Source organism: Pinus tabuliformis, chromosome 4_1, assembly GCF_031772625.1.
Source record: "Pinus tabuliformis cultivar Carrire ecotype Pingquan chromosome 4_1, CPIR1, whole genome shotgun sequence".
Taxonomy (NCBI): domain Eukaryota; kingdom Viridiplantae; phylum Streptophyta; class Pinopsida; order Pinales; family Pinaceae; genus Pinus; species Pinus tabuliformis.
Window position 1 is genome coordinate 700,156,210 of NC_142303.1, and position 15,528 is coordinate 700,171,737.

Consider the following 15,528-nt stretch of genomic DNA (forward strand, 5'->3'; position numbering starts at 1 on the left):
TTTGCTTTGAGTGCTTTGTTCAAGGGCGACACGACTGACTCTAGCTGCCAACAATAAATGGAAATAACGTCCCTGTTCCCGCTCTTTTTGGAATATTTAATTTTTTTGTCTTTTTCTGATAAGCCGGAAAAAGAATAAAAGAATGCTATGGTACAGTGGAAAGAATGAGTGTCGGTGAAACAGATGATCTAGTTCCTGGGAAAGGAACGTTCCTATGCTCAATGCAGGGAGGTGAAAAACTGGTCAATGACACTCAGAGGTATGTTCCTTCCACGGATCTGGGTATGTCAAGCTGCAGAGGTCAAGGGTATGCAAGGTTGATTTTGCAGACGTCATGGTCAAAAGTTGGCTTAAACACGAGTCCAAGTGAAGCCGGCTATAGGCCAAAAGGTGCAAATAGTCAACATGCAATGCAGAAGTACAACTCAACATACATAGGAGCCTCTCGGGTATAAGGGCCAGAACGAAGCGAGGAAGCAAGGAGGAATGAGTCTTCAACGCATAAGTCATGGCGGAACTACAGAGGACTCCCGAGCCTACTCATAACGAAGCAGCATGGGCAAGAAATGTCAGTGAGGTGCTAACTAGGATGCCCATGTAAAAGGATGGCTCTACCATCATGTCATGATTTTAAAAAAAATCGGCGAGTGAAAATGGCTTGCGAACCATAACATGATGGGGTCGACCCTACAGCAGATGTATCGGTCAAATGGAGGCTAGTATGCATAATGCAACGGAAAAATGGTGTCCCTAACCTATATGCCAGTGAGAACACGATACCTGCCATGACGGGTCAGCAGTCATGGAACCGTCTCGAACCGTCGAAAAATGTCAAAAATGTCCTGAAAAACAACTCAATCTCGACATTCCAAGCTCCCAAGTTAAAAGTGACATGAAACCAAACAAAATAAAATTTTGAAAAAATTTTGCATTTTCAAAACTTATAAAAGCAATTTTGGACTTACCATTTTCACCGTTTGACTTGGAGAGCAAATTGTGGAGTAAAAAGGAGCAAACTTCCCCGTGACTTATTCAACCGTTCAAACTCGCCGAAAACTTCCAGGTAAGCACTAAACTTAGCTTGCAATCAATTGTGATAGTTTTTAGGAAGTTTTATTGGTGTTTCACCGTTCAATTTTTGCAAAAAATTTCTCTGCGGCGTACACGCGGGTTGAATGTATATAAATCGCGTATACGAGGGCCCTACACGCGACTGTGTATAGGGTAACCCGCGTGTGCGCAGCGAAACATTTTTATACGAAAATCTAATGGATGAAAATGATTTTTTCTTCCAGGATGACTATCACATGGCGTGAAAGAGAGCACTCAGCTGTGGATAATGAAGTTATGGACAATGATGAGGCATTAGATGCCTTACGGGGATGCGGATTATTAAAATTCTTCAAGTTGCCGAATATGAAAGCAAATGTTCGTCTGCTCGAGAGACTTATTGATTATTGGGATGTCGAGGAAGAGGCTTTTATGATTGATCAGATGCCACTCAGGATAGAAGTGGAAGATATATATTTCATCACGGGCCTTTCCCGAAGGGGTAGTCGCCAATTCTGGTTTAAGGGAAAGTACCCCTAGGGTCCTTTGGGCTAAGACTCTACCAGACTGAAAATTGCTTATTTTAAAGAAACACACGCACAGCCATCATCTTTACTTTTAAGCAAATTCTAAGGTTTAGGGCACATACCAATGGTCCTACGTTCGAGAAGACCGTTAGGGTGCAAACCCTCCTTGGAGTTCCCTTCTTCTTTCTTTGACCTGCAAGACAAACAAATCAAAGAACACAACAGTACCTGTACAAATACTTATGTATAAATCATCTTCATGCTATAAAGTTAGTTATAAAAGATCTCTAAGTAACCACTTTCACTAGAATTCAACACAAGAATTTCATAAGCATAAAGAAAGATTATTCGGGAACAAAGACGTGTTTCTTTATAAATAAAGGCAAATAAAGTACAGATATCGGAAAGATATCACCTGAAAACCTTCAGCAGGCTCCAAGCAAGCTTCCTCCCGGATTCGTTCCAGCCTCAAGCTTTCGACAAGAGCTCCTTCCAAGTCCTACTCCAATGATGATACCAAGGATGAATGATCACCAATATACATGGAAACAAGGGTTTCCTATGCAAGATGGGGGAAGTGCAGACAGCACCAAGGACTTCAGACCTGATCTAAGGGAAAAATCTCAGCATAATAATCTTGCTCTCTCTTCTCTCTCCCCTTGGCCTTCCCATTGATGTCTTTTTATACCCTCTCCAAAGTAGTTTTTTAGTTAGGAGTTGGTTGGGAACAGTTGGGCCACGGGCACTAACAGGTGATCCAGCAGGTAAACCCGCGATCACCGCCCGAAAAAGAGGAAATTATATATTTTTTAAGTGTTTTAATAGATACACGCGGGTTGGGTATGACAGACCCGCGTGTACACGCGTTTAACTCAGGGCAATGTCGCGTATAGGGAATAAAACACTGTTTTTTAAATTTTTGGACCAGGTCTGGAAGGAGGGGTTGCCCTAGGCCATGAGTGCAGCATCACAAACCATAAGAGTGGGATTTGGAGCTATAACAATTGGAAAACATTTTTGATGGACAAGTGACTAAATGAATGTTCTATAATTTAATTGTAACCAATTAATTGTAAGGCTTAAAAAATTTAAAAAGTATGGTTGGGTATGATATCCCAAGTATAAATTGAAAATTTAGTTATGGGATTAGTTTTCTATAATGTAAATATAAGTGGTTGGTGTGATATGTCAAGAATATATTTAAATTTAAGTGGTGTGGTAATATGATAAATTATAAATTTCTCAAGTATACGCAGGGCCCAAAAAATCTAAATATTGGACTGGGCATTGGCAACCAAAAGCAAATAAGGAAGACTTCTCGAAGAAAAAAGCATATAATAATTTGATGTTGGTAGTTGCTGGGATTGGCAAGCATGCTGTAAGAGACCTCAAATGCATATGTGCTATTGAACAAAAAAAATTAGAAGCTCTGAGGGTTGCGCAACTCCACCCGAGCACCGAATGTTCTTGTGAGCACTAGTGAGATAATAAGAGAAATTTGTAGGTAGAAATGATTCACTTGTCACAAACTGGATGTTGTTCCATTTCTTCCAAAACAAGAGGCCACCTGAATTTTTTTGTACAATCCTATTGCCTTTCTACAAGTACGCACACATAAAAAACTCTGCATTTTCCTTATAGTTTTGTAAAACAACATTACTTTGCCTACCTCTGCCTTGCATGACGAACTGCAAGAATTTAAATGAGCATTCAATCCAATGAAAACACTTCAATCATGTGGAGAATATCACTGCTAGCAAAAGTATTTTGACAATTGTATCATCACATTTCTCCACTACCAGCTTCTAGAAAGGTGTACCATTTTTCTTCTGAAGCTCACTCCATCGATATATTTGACGATTCTTTTCCACTTCATGAGAATCTAAGACTTCTCAGCTAGGCCAACCCGTGTATGCGCTTCAGTTTAACACATTCATGTATAACCGAATCCTCCAAAGATGGCAATTTTTCTAGACTTGGCAGCTCCTCTAGTTGTGGGCAGTACCCAATGTCTAACCTTTGATGTGTTGTTGGCAGTGCTCCAACCTTTACTAGATGATGACACCATTCTATTTGGAGAAGTTGAAGATTGGGGAGAACAACTTCTAGCTTGGAGAAGTTGAAGATTGGGGAGAAAAACTTGAAGATTAGGGAGAACAACTTGAACATTGGAGAGAAGGTTGTTTTTTCAACTTTTTTTAATGTTTCTTCTATTGACGGACATTCTTTTATCTCTAACACTTGAAGAGTGTCGATCCATTTAAATGTCAATGCTTCCAATTGATTCAACATTCTAATGGAATCAGGAAAACATTTGAAGGGGAAAAATAACATCTCTAATTTCTCCAAACTCCTTAGATCACCGAATGAAGGTGGCAGCAATTCCAAGAAAAATATTTTTAATTCCATATATTTCAAATTAATTAGGTTACTGATATCACTTGGAAATTCTTTGAAGTGAAATTCCAAACACAATCTTTTCAACCGTGAATATGCAAGTTGGGTAGGAAAATTTTTAATATTCTCATGATCTGAAAGAGAGAAGCCTCCTGAAAGAGACAAGTCTTCAATTGTGGTGATCTTTCCCAGGGTTTCTATCGAGATGGTGAACTACTTGCAACCAGTGAAATGTAGATATTTTAGTTCTCCAAAATTTTTGAAAGAATTCAGGGGCATCCACAATTATGAACACTCAGACAAGTCAGTATTCTTGAACTTGTTTAAATTCCTGAATGAATTTGGGAGCATCCACAATTTCGAACAGCGGCTCAAGTTAATATGTTGCTGCAAGGTTAAATTCCCAAAGGAACTTGGCAGCTTCTGGAATTTTTTGCAACTATACAAGTTAAGATGATGAAGCTTGGTTAAATTACTTAAGGAAGTTGTGAGCATCTGCAATCCCGTGTAGCCACTCAAGTCAATATGCTGGAGCTTGGTTAAATTCCGTAAATAATTCGGGAGCATCCGCAATCCCACAGAGTAATTCAAGCCAATATGCTTGAGCTTGGTCAAATTCCAAAAGAAACTTGGCAGCATCTACAATTTCTTGCAACCAGTGAAGTCAATTTGCTTGAGGTTGGTTAAATTCCCAAAGGAGTTTGGGAGCGTCTCCAATTTATCACAAAACTGCAACTCAATATGCTGGAGGTTGGGTAAGTGACGAAATGAATGTTATATAATGTAATTATAATCAATTAATTTTAAGGCTTAAAAATATTAAAAAATATGGTTGGGTATGATATCCCAAGTATAAATTGAAAATTGAGTTATGGGACTAGTGTTCTAAAATGTAACTGTAAGTGGTTGGGTGTGATATGTCAAGAATAAATTGAAATTTAAGTGGTGTGGTAATGTGATAAATTATAAATTGCTCAAGTATACATAGGGCCTATTGGACTAGGCATTGGAAACCAAAAGCAAACAAGGAATACTTGTCGAAGAAAAAAACATATAATCATTTGACGTTGGTAGCTGCTGGGATTGGAAAGCATGCTATAAGAGACCTCAAATTCATGCTTGGTATTTAAAAAAAAAGAGAAGCTCTGAGGGTTGCACAACTCCACCCGAGCACTGAATGTTCTTGTGAGCACCAGTGAGGTAATCAGAGTAGTCTGTAAGGAGAAATGATACACTTGTCACAAACTGGATGTTGTTCCATTTTTGAAAAAACGAGAGGCCTCCTGGAGTTTTCTGTACAATCCTATTGCCTTTCTACAAGCACGCACACATGAAAATCTCTACATTTTCCTGATAGTTTTGTAGAACAACATTACTCTTCCCACCTCTGTCTTGCATGAGGAACTGCAACAATTTAAATGAACATTCAATCTAGTGAAAATCATTCAATATCATTGCTAGCAAAAGTATTTTGACAACTGTATCATCAAATTTCTCCACTACCAGCTTCCAGAAAGGTGTACCATTTTTCTTCTGGAGCTCATTCCATCCATATATTTGACGATGCTTTTCCACTTCATCATAATTTAAATGACAAAATTATTGTTCTATAATGTAATTGTAATCAATTAATTGTAAGGCTTAAAAAGTTTAAAAAATATGGTTGGGTATGATATCCCAAGTATAAATTGAAAATTGAGTTGTGGGACTAGTTTTTTATAATGTAATTGTAGGTGGTTGCGTGTGATATGTCAAAAATAAATTGAAATTTAAGTGGTGTGGTTAGGTGTGATATGTCAAGAATAAATTGAAATTTAAGTGGTGTGGTAATGCGATAAATTATACATTGCTCAAGTATACACAGGGCCCAAAATCTGAATATTGGATTGGGCATTGGAAACCAAAACCAAACAAGGAAGATTTCTGGAAGAAGAAAACATATAATCATTTGATGTTGGTAGTTTCTTGGATTGGCAGGCATGTTGTAAGAGACCTCAAATGCATACCTGAGATTTAACAAAGAAATAGAAGATCTAAGGGTTGCACGGCTCCACCTGAGCATTGAATGTTCTATTTAGCACTAGTGAGGTAATCAGAGTAGTCTGTAAGGAGAAATGATGCACTTGTCACAAACTAGATGTTGTTCCATTTCTACCAAAACAAGAGGAAACCTCAATTTTTCTGTACAATCCTATTGCCTTTTTACAAGCATGCATACATGAAAAACTCTGCATTTTCTTGATAGTTTTGTAGAATAGCATTACTCTGCCCACCTCTGCCTGGCATGAGGAACTGCAACAATTTAAATGATCATTCAGTCTAGTGAAAATCATTCAATCATGAAGACAATATCATTGCCAACAAAAGTATTTTGACAACTGTATCATCAATTTTCTCCACTACCAGCTTCCAAAAAGGTGTACCATTTTTCTTCTCGAGCTCATTCCATATATATATATATATATATATATATATATATATATATATATATATATATATATATATATATATATATATATATATATATATATATATATATATATATATATATATATATATATATATATATATATATATGATGATGATTTTCTACTTCATGAGAATTTAAACCTTTCTTTAAGCTCACATTATATTCTTCTAAGAATACTTCAACATTTTTAGACCAAGCAGGGAATAACTTCTCCTCGATGGATTATGAATTAGATGATCAAATTATGAGTTCAAACAGATTGCTCCACCATTAACAAATCTAAATATCTTTGAAAACTCCACAATCAATATTCCTAGTAACCTTGGATACAAGCTTTAAATACATTTCTACATGCACAAAAATGTGTTGGATTTAGAAATGTTGTTCCAATACTAACAAAGTTCTAATTTAAATGCTCTTCTGCAAGGAAAAAACTCCAATTTCATATACAAAACTTGAAAACATTGGTTCTACAGAAACTAGCCAACCATGTCAAAGGATTCCATTTCAAACATCAAGAAACTAAAAACTCAATAAACAACAAAAGTTGCCATTCAAATTGAACTCAATGTCAGCTAATATATAAAATCTGGCAAGCTCATCAAGGCAAGAACTCCTTCAAGATTTTGGAGGAGTTGAAGAATCCCATGATGCCCAAGTAGGCCAAGCCTGTAAAGGCTAAAGCCTCGGCCAAGAAGCTCATAGTTAAGCCCAAGGCTTGCCCCTGGGCCCAAGAAGGCTAAAACAGTCACCAAAGTAGCCAATGCTCCTAAAGTCCCTAAGACGAAGATGACAACATCCCCTAAGAAGGTAGAGAAGACAACAATGCATGATGAAAATGTGGTACCTGCAAAGAAGGCAGATCCTGCCAAGAGGCTTGCCTCTACCAAGGCTATAAAGAAGGTGACTTCTCCTAAACTGGAAAGGGCAACATCTGCCGCAAAGAAGGCCTAGAAATAAGATGATGCAGTTGTATTTCTAACTGCAAATCTGATATTTGAATTGACTAAACTGTAAACATAAATTAATTTTAATTAGAATTGACATCAAGAAGTAGAACTGTGTTGATGTATTTAATGGAGATGAATTGTCACTCAGTCAAGACCAATTGAATGATTCTATCTGCCCTCTCCCAAACTTCTGTTGTATTATTATTATATAAATTGATTAATGGTTTTATTTGAGATGAAAATAATTGTAATTTTTGTTGTAATTTAACATTGATCCTTGTGAAAAAGGATGTTGGTAGGCTATGGTTTTTTAAACATGGAATTTCTGGATTATTTTGTGTTGGATTCAGCTATGGCCATAGTGTGATATAAATTAACAATGAATTCGGTGTATTCTGTGTGTTTTTGATTGGGCAAGAGAATGAATGAATGTTCTATACTATAATTAGTGAATGAATGTTCTATAATGTAATTAATAGATATAAATTAACATTTAGTTGTGGTTATTTGCAAGCGTTTTCGATAGGCAAGTGACGAAATGAATGTTCTATAATGTAATTGTAATCAATTAATTGTAAGGCTTAAAAAGTTTTAAAAATATGGTTGGGTATGATATCCCAAGTATAAATTGAAAATTGAGTTGTGGGACTAGTGTTCTATAATGTAATTGTAAGTGGTTGGGTGTGATATGTCAAGAATAAATTAAAATTTAAGTGGTGTGGTAATGTGAAAAATTATAAATTGCTCAAGTATACGCAAGGCCCAAAATCTGAATATTGGACGGGGCATTGGAAACCAAAAGCAAACAAGGAAGACTTCTCGATGAAAAAAGCATAGAATCATTTGATTTTGGTACCTACTAGGATTGGCAAGCATGTTGTAAGAGATCTCAAATGCATACCTGAGATTGAACAAAAAAACAGAAGCTCTGAGGGTTGCGTAGCTCCACCCGAGCATTGAATGTTCTTGTGAGCACCAGTAAGGTAATTAGAGTAGTCTGCAAGTAGAAATGATGCACTTGTCACAAACTGTATGTTGTTCCATTTCTGCAATACAAGAGGCCACCTGGAGTTTTCTGTACAATCCTATTAGTGCCTTTCTACAAGCACACACACATGAAAAACTTTGCATCTTCCTGATAGTTTTGTAGCACAGCATTACTCTGCCCACCTCTGCCTTGCATGATGAACTACAACAATTTAAATGAACATCCAGTCCAGTGAAAATCATTCAATCATGTAGACAATATCATTGCCAGCAAAAGTATTTTGACAACTATGTCATGACATTTCTCCACTACCAGCTTCTAGAAAGGTGTACCATTTTTTCTAGAGCTCATTCCAATCTATATTTGACGATTCTTTTCCACTTCATGAGAATTTAAGACTTCTCAACTGCGCCAACTCATGTATGTGCTTCAGTTTAACACATTCATGTATAACCAAATCCTCCAAATATGGCAATGTTTCTAGACTTGACATCTCCTCTAGTTGTGGGCAGTACCCAATGTCTAACCTTTGAAGTGTTGTTGGCAGTGCTCCAACCTTTACCAGATGACGACACCATTCTGTTTGGAGAAGTTGAAGATTGGGGATAACAACTTCTAGCTTGGAGAAGTTGAAGATTGGGGAGAAGGTTGTTGTTTCAACTTTTTTGAATGTTTCTTATATTGATGGGCATTCTTTTATCACTAACACTTCAAGAGTGTCAATCCATTTAAGTGTTAACACTTCCAATCGAGTCAACATTCTAATGGAATCAGGAAAACATTTCAAGGGGCAAAATAACAACTCCAATTTCTCCAAACTCCTTAGATCACCGAATGAAGGTGGCAGCAATTCCAAGCAAAATATTTTTAATTCCATATATTTCAAATTACTTAGGTTACCAATAGCACTTGGAAATTCTTTGAAGTGAAATTCCAAACACAATCTTTGCAACAGTGAATATGCAGGTTGGGTAGGCAATGTTTCATGAGAATTTCAATATTCTCATGATCTGAAAGAGAGAAGCCTCCTGAAAGAGACAAGTCTTCAAGTGTGGTTATCTTTCCCAGGGTTGCCATCGAGATGGTGAAGTACTTGCAACCATTGAAATGAAAATATTTCAGATGTCTAAAATTTTCGAAAGAATTCAGGGGCATCCACAATTATGAACACTCAGACAAGTCAATATGTTGGAACGTATTTAAATTCCTAAAAGAATTTGGGAGCATGCGCAATTCCGAGCAGCGGCTCAAGTTAATATGCTAGTGCATGGTTAAATTCCCAAAGGAACTTGGCAGCTTCTGCAATTTTTTTTGCAACCAAACAAGTTAATATGATGGAGCTTGGTTAAATTCCCGAAAGAAATTGTAAGCATCTGCAATTCTGTGCAGCCACTCAAGTCAATATGCTGGAGCTTGGTTAAATTCCCTAAATAATTCTAGAGCATGCTCAATCCCAAACAGTAATTTAAGCCAATACGCTTGATCTTGGTCAAATTCCCAAAGAAACTTGGTAGCATCTGCAATGTCTTGCAACCAATCAGGTCAATTTGCTTGAGGTTTCTACAGAAACCAAGAGACCATGTCAAAGGATTCCATTTCAAACATGAAGAAAGTAAAAATTTAGCAAACAACAGAAGTTTCCATTCAAATTCAACTCAATGTTAGCTAATATATAAAATTCCAAAGAAAAAACAAGAAAATCATTCCTAACATTCTCCACATCCAATTCTTCTCCTCGGGGAACCATATACGTCCTTCCATTGACGAAATAGGAATCTCATTCTGTACATTGGGCTTCATGATCATCACATCCCCACCTCTCATAACCCTAATCCAGAACATTCTGGTTGAGAATAGATACAGATGTATAAGGTCCGCATTCATTATATACCAAGGAGCAACCGACCTTACTCTTTTATCATTCTCAAAGAAAAAATTGAGCATAATCTCATGGTCATCCCTGTCATGTACAAGATGAGAAATAACAATACATAATATGACTGCACCACATGGCATCTCCTTTCTGCAAGCATGCACACATGAAAAACATCATTACTCTGCCCACCACTACCTTGGATGAGGAACTGCAACAATTTAAATGAACATTCAGTCTAGTGAAAATCATTCAATAATACAGACAATATCACTGGATCAGAGACTCCTTTTCTTTGTAGTGTCAGAACCCTAGTTGCGCCCCACTTCATCTTGCAAGGATCAGAGACTCATTTTCTTTGTAGTGCTGGAACCCTAGTTGCACCTCACCTCATCTTGCAAGTATTGATGCTCACTTTGTTCTATCGCAACTCTGTTCTATCACATGACGAGAGTTATAACTACATTTTTTTATCAACGGTGCTAAACATTTTAATTGTCTGTGTCTAAGATCAAATCAAATGGTTCATAGGAAGACAGGTGATTTTCAGAGGGGAACGTCTTAAGGCATAAAACTAAATCACTACAAAAATAGTGCATTAATATTGCAACCATATCCATAAATTATGACATAAAAATATGTAAGGTAGTTATCCACATGAAATTATATTGTGAAAATACTGTAATAAGACCTTCAAGTTATGGCCCAATCAAATGTTTGAAAATTAATTTTCTTAATAATATAGGAAAACAAATATTTATTTTTCAAAGCTAAACATTACCATTTACATTGGTAAATGTTAAACTAATAGTGATTAATATACAAATCGATTGTTAGAGTTTGTCCTTGGTAGGGACTAATAACGATTCCATAAACATTTTCACCCATTCGATTCAATGCCTTTGGATATTTACGTGTGTGCTTGGGGTTGGCGAGCATATTACCTCATCCTACAGGATTACCTTTATTTGTGAAAGAAACCAATTCATCATGAATGTAGACAGACCACATTGCTAATAGATATTTAAATTTAATTAATAAGCACATAAAAAACTTAATGCTTACAATAAACTTACAATACAACGATATTGATGCACCGTGAAATGTTGCTAACTTAGTTCAGTGCAATTTCATTAATGAATTTGATTCCCATTGTTGCATCAATGCAAAAATACCCATTTCCTTTGTATCGGCTCCAAATCCTCTAGATTGATCACACGTTGGTCAATCATTAACACCCAAGACTTTATTTATATAGTAATTTCTTCACACCTTCAATGAAGTTTGGATTTCCATATTCCTGTAAAACATCTACACACAAGAAATCATGGTTTATAGTTGTTGGAACTTCCTTTCCACTCTATCCCAATTGACCACATCCAAACTGGTGACTTCAATTTGATTGATCATATACACAAGTCTGAACAATTTCTTCACTCTGGCGCACGACTATAACAAATCTAGACTAATAGGATTCTTATGAAGAAATCATGGGAGCGTTACCTCTTCAAATTGGCATTTACTTTTGAAAATGTCGAGTATGATTTCTACAAAGAAAAATGTTTGTCCTCCAAACACAACATATCAAGAATCCATCTCAATCACTCATACCATAAATAAATGAATGTGGAATAAGAAATTGGATAGATGTTTAAGTTAAAAAGAAAATTACAGAGTGTCACAACCAGAATAAACAAAGGATGTGCAAAGTTCAAACACGCGGGTGAATACCTTCTCAGAAAAGTAATAAAACTAGTAAACAAAAGAAAATGGTCTACAACCTCGTGAATATTTATTATATTCCTTTTTTCAGAAGTAGAAGGAAAGGTATCGCAACGCACCAGTTGATGAGCTTCCCTCTTCACCATAAAACTCTTTCTGCACAAGTAAAAACAAAGAGGTTTTATGTTTCATTTCGAGTCCTTGAAATTTTCGAAATAGTTCAACAATTTGGTACTGGGAACGAACAAATATATAAATTAAGCATCGCACTTACTTCAGTGGAATACGAGAATCGCATCGGCAGATTAGCCATTTGGTATTGAGAACATCTGGTGCCCGTTTCCTCCCATTTTCTCAAGCTATAGCAACACAGAACATAAATTCATGGGCATAATGTGATTTCAAAACATAAATTCATGGGCATAAACAGGTTTAAAAGACGAGTTAGTTTGGACGATGGGGTTCTCCATTCAGCCTGTACGGGTCAAGGATTTATACACAGCTGCCTCATCCCTTCTTCCGCCGCTTCCCGGCCCCTCCTTTCCCTCCAAATTCTGGAAATCTCCCTGTCAGCTTAAGGCAATTTTATTTTCATGGCTGGTTTTCTATAACAGGAATCTAACTTGGGAGGTTCTTCAAAGAAAGGGATGGATGGGTCCCGGTAGATGCTCTATGTGCTGCCAGGCGTCTGAAACAAATGTCCATATGTTCTTTCAATGTTCGGCATCATCCCAAATCTGGTATGATCTCTCCCTATCATTTGGTTTTCCTTACCAGGTGTTCGCTTCTGTTCAGGATGGTTTCAGATGGTGGTCCGATCAACGAACAGAATGGAGATCGCTTTTCATCTACACGTGCTGGCTCTTGTGGAAATGGAGGAACGCACACATTTTTCAGGATTCCAATGCTCCCAGTTCCTCCATTCCGATCCATATTTCTGCTATGCTCGATCAAGTTTGATTCTGATGGTTTTCTATTGCCGTCCTTTATCCATATTTTTGCTTTGCAAGATCAAGTTATGATTCTGATGGTTTTTCTATTGCCGTCCTTTATGGATCTCTTTTTTTTGGACTGTTATGGGTCTTCTGGGTATTTAATTTGCTCAACCGGAATATATCTTCTCTTATCTTGACAGCATTTGATCTATTTGTGGACATGCACTGTTGGCCAGATCAATATGGCCCGATATGTATTTTGCCTATTATATTTCCTTAATATAATATCATGTCGATTTTCTCTCTGAAAAAAAAAAAAATAATGTGATTTCAAGAAAGGATAAAATATCCACCCATCCAAGTTCAATCGAAAAGTACCCAGCCAGGATGAATGGTTAGAAAATCAGACCTGGGGACTATGCGATATAGATTCTATATGAAGGTGTGTATACGGGCAAACTCACAGCCTCTACTGAGTCTCAATCTCTCAACCTGTCCAAAATGCAAAAAAAAAAACACAAAAAATGTTAAACAGTGCTAATAAATCCGTATCCGTATTTTATTACATTACGCAAATGGAATTGTACGGGAAAAAGGAGTACTAAAGTCCAGTTGAAGCCGCTACTTGGCATTTACACCAAGAATGCCTCTAAAACATCTACTACTCCTTTTCTTTCCAATTTCTTCTTCTTTTGCTCTGCATTTTCATTTTCAAACAAGAAACCAAAATAAACATACATATTCACAAAAAGAAGATATTTCAAGAACCAGTAATAGAATCCAACCAAACCAAATCAAAGCATGGCCATGCTTAATCAACGAAATACAATCATAGAATATTTAATCACAATAGAGCCAAAGCAAGTGAAAATCAACGGAATAGGCGGAACAGAGGAGAAAAACAACACTGAGTAAGACGAAACATTATTAAACACTTCCGTCAACAAAATGAAATTGCAACTAAACTCTTCCCTCCTCTCTAGATACCCAACGCGCAACCGCAATTTGATACCCACCGACACCATCGCGATCTCGATCCTATCTGTCACGCCCCTACACTTGCGGTGGTCTTCCAACTGCTTGTAGCGAGGTGCGGCACCACCGAACGCTTTGTTTTTAACAATACTAACATTCGTGGACTATGCCTACTCCAACATTAACATACTCAGTTTGTGTTTCGCAACCAAGTAAAAGCATTATCCTTTATACTTTAATGAAGCCCATACTCATTCATTATCCATATGCAATTAACCGAGAACATCAACAATTGCAAACAAGTATAAAGGGAGGGCCAACTCCTGAACAGTCTGCCCAACAATTTTATTATATCAAGAATATCATATTTTACAACAAGTGTGTCTTGGCTGAACCAAGTCTCACACTTAACCAATTTTTACAATATAAACAATCTGCTTTACAACCGTGTGCACCCTTGCACAAAGAGGAGTGCTCCCCCGAGCCACTCAACCTCCCTACCAAGTCCTGCACGCACAGTCCGAACCTTCACACCTCAATCCGGCATAAAATTCCAACTCTGCACTATAGATGGACTACGCATGAGATATGCATATCCTCTTTTACCCTTGCACAGATTTTACCCTTTATGCGTAGATGAGAGAGCTCGTTGTGTTTGGTTGGTGAGAAAATGAGCTCCAAGCTCCATGTGTTTATATCCATCTCAACGTAGGTCTACATGGGGGTGTGCAGCCCCATGGCCGACCCCCTAAACCCACTAATATGCACCCACAATGCCTCTTTACAAGTCGGTCTGTGAGCTCTCCAAGTCGTGGTATACATAGCGTTCAACACTTAGTCGATTTCTAAGTGTATCCTTTCGTCTCACTTATTATCGCATTTCTGTCGTAAACTCGTCGCACAACGTCGCAAGTCGCCTGTTCAGCGCGCCCGTGCACCCCCGTGCACGATCGCCCGCCTGACATCCGTCGCACCGCAGCTCGGAGGCCTTACATTCTCCTCCACCTGAAATTGTTGTCGTCCTTGACAACATATCATCCCGGTAGCCATCCACCAAGATCATCACTCAACTGTGATGTGAACTCCTCTTCGCAAGGCAAACATCCTTGCAACATATGTAGAGACTCTTCTCCACTATGTCCCAGCTTAATGACCAACTGCCACCAAGCTCACCATACTAAGGTATGTCATCTCGATCCATATGTCATCATGTGAACCTCTGTCATGATACTCCAGCATAATGCCAACACATCTCTGTACACTTCGCGACCCCATGTCTGAACTAGTTGGGTAGCTAATCCAACCATCACGCCCAATCCATGAGAGTGAACATCCTCATGTCATCATCAGCTGTTCCTCAAACATCTGCCACATCCTTGACTCATCAAGAATCTATTTCCACAATCCATGCTCAGGTCCATGGAACTCCATCCATCTCATCTGCAACATTATCAATCATACCTGCTCCATATGCTTGAGGGCTCACTGCCATGAGCAGCTAACAATGAGCTTAGCCCATCTTCTTACTCATCTAAGAAGATGTAGAGGGAGTAGAGCCTGAAGGCTCTCCCTCACTAATCAACTCGATCCACCTATCAGGATCCTCAATCTCCTTCCTTTGTAGATAAGCAACCCGGTCTT

The 15,528-nt window shown here is 37.7% G+C and overlaps 1 long non-coding RNA gene across 1 annotated transcript; it reads right to left on the minus strand.

The window, feature by feature from the left end:
• Positions 1–11,359: 11,359 nt before the first annotated feature.
• On the minus strand, positions 11,360–13,776 carry LOC149178071 (uncharacterized). The gene is made up of 3 exons (XR_016258821.1): positions 13,322–13,776; positions 12,252–12,336; positions 11,360–12,133 (listed from the first exon to the last, which is right to left on the minus strand). It is a non-coding gene; the product is annotated as an uncharacterized LOC149178071 (long non-coding RNA).
• Between the last annotated feature and the right edge of the window lie 1,752 nt (positions 13,777–15,528).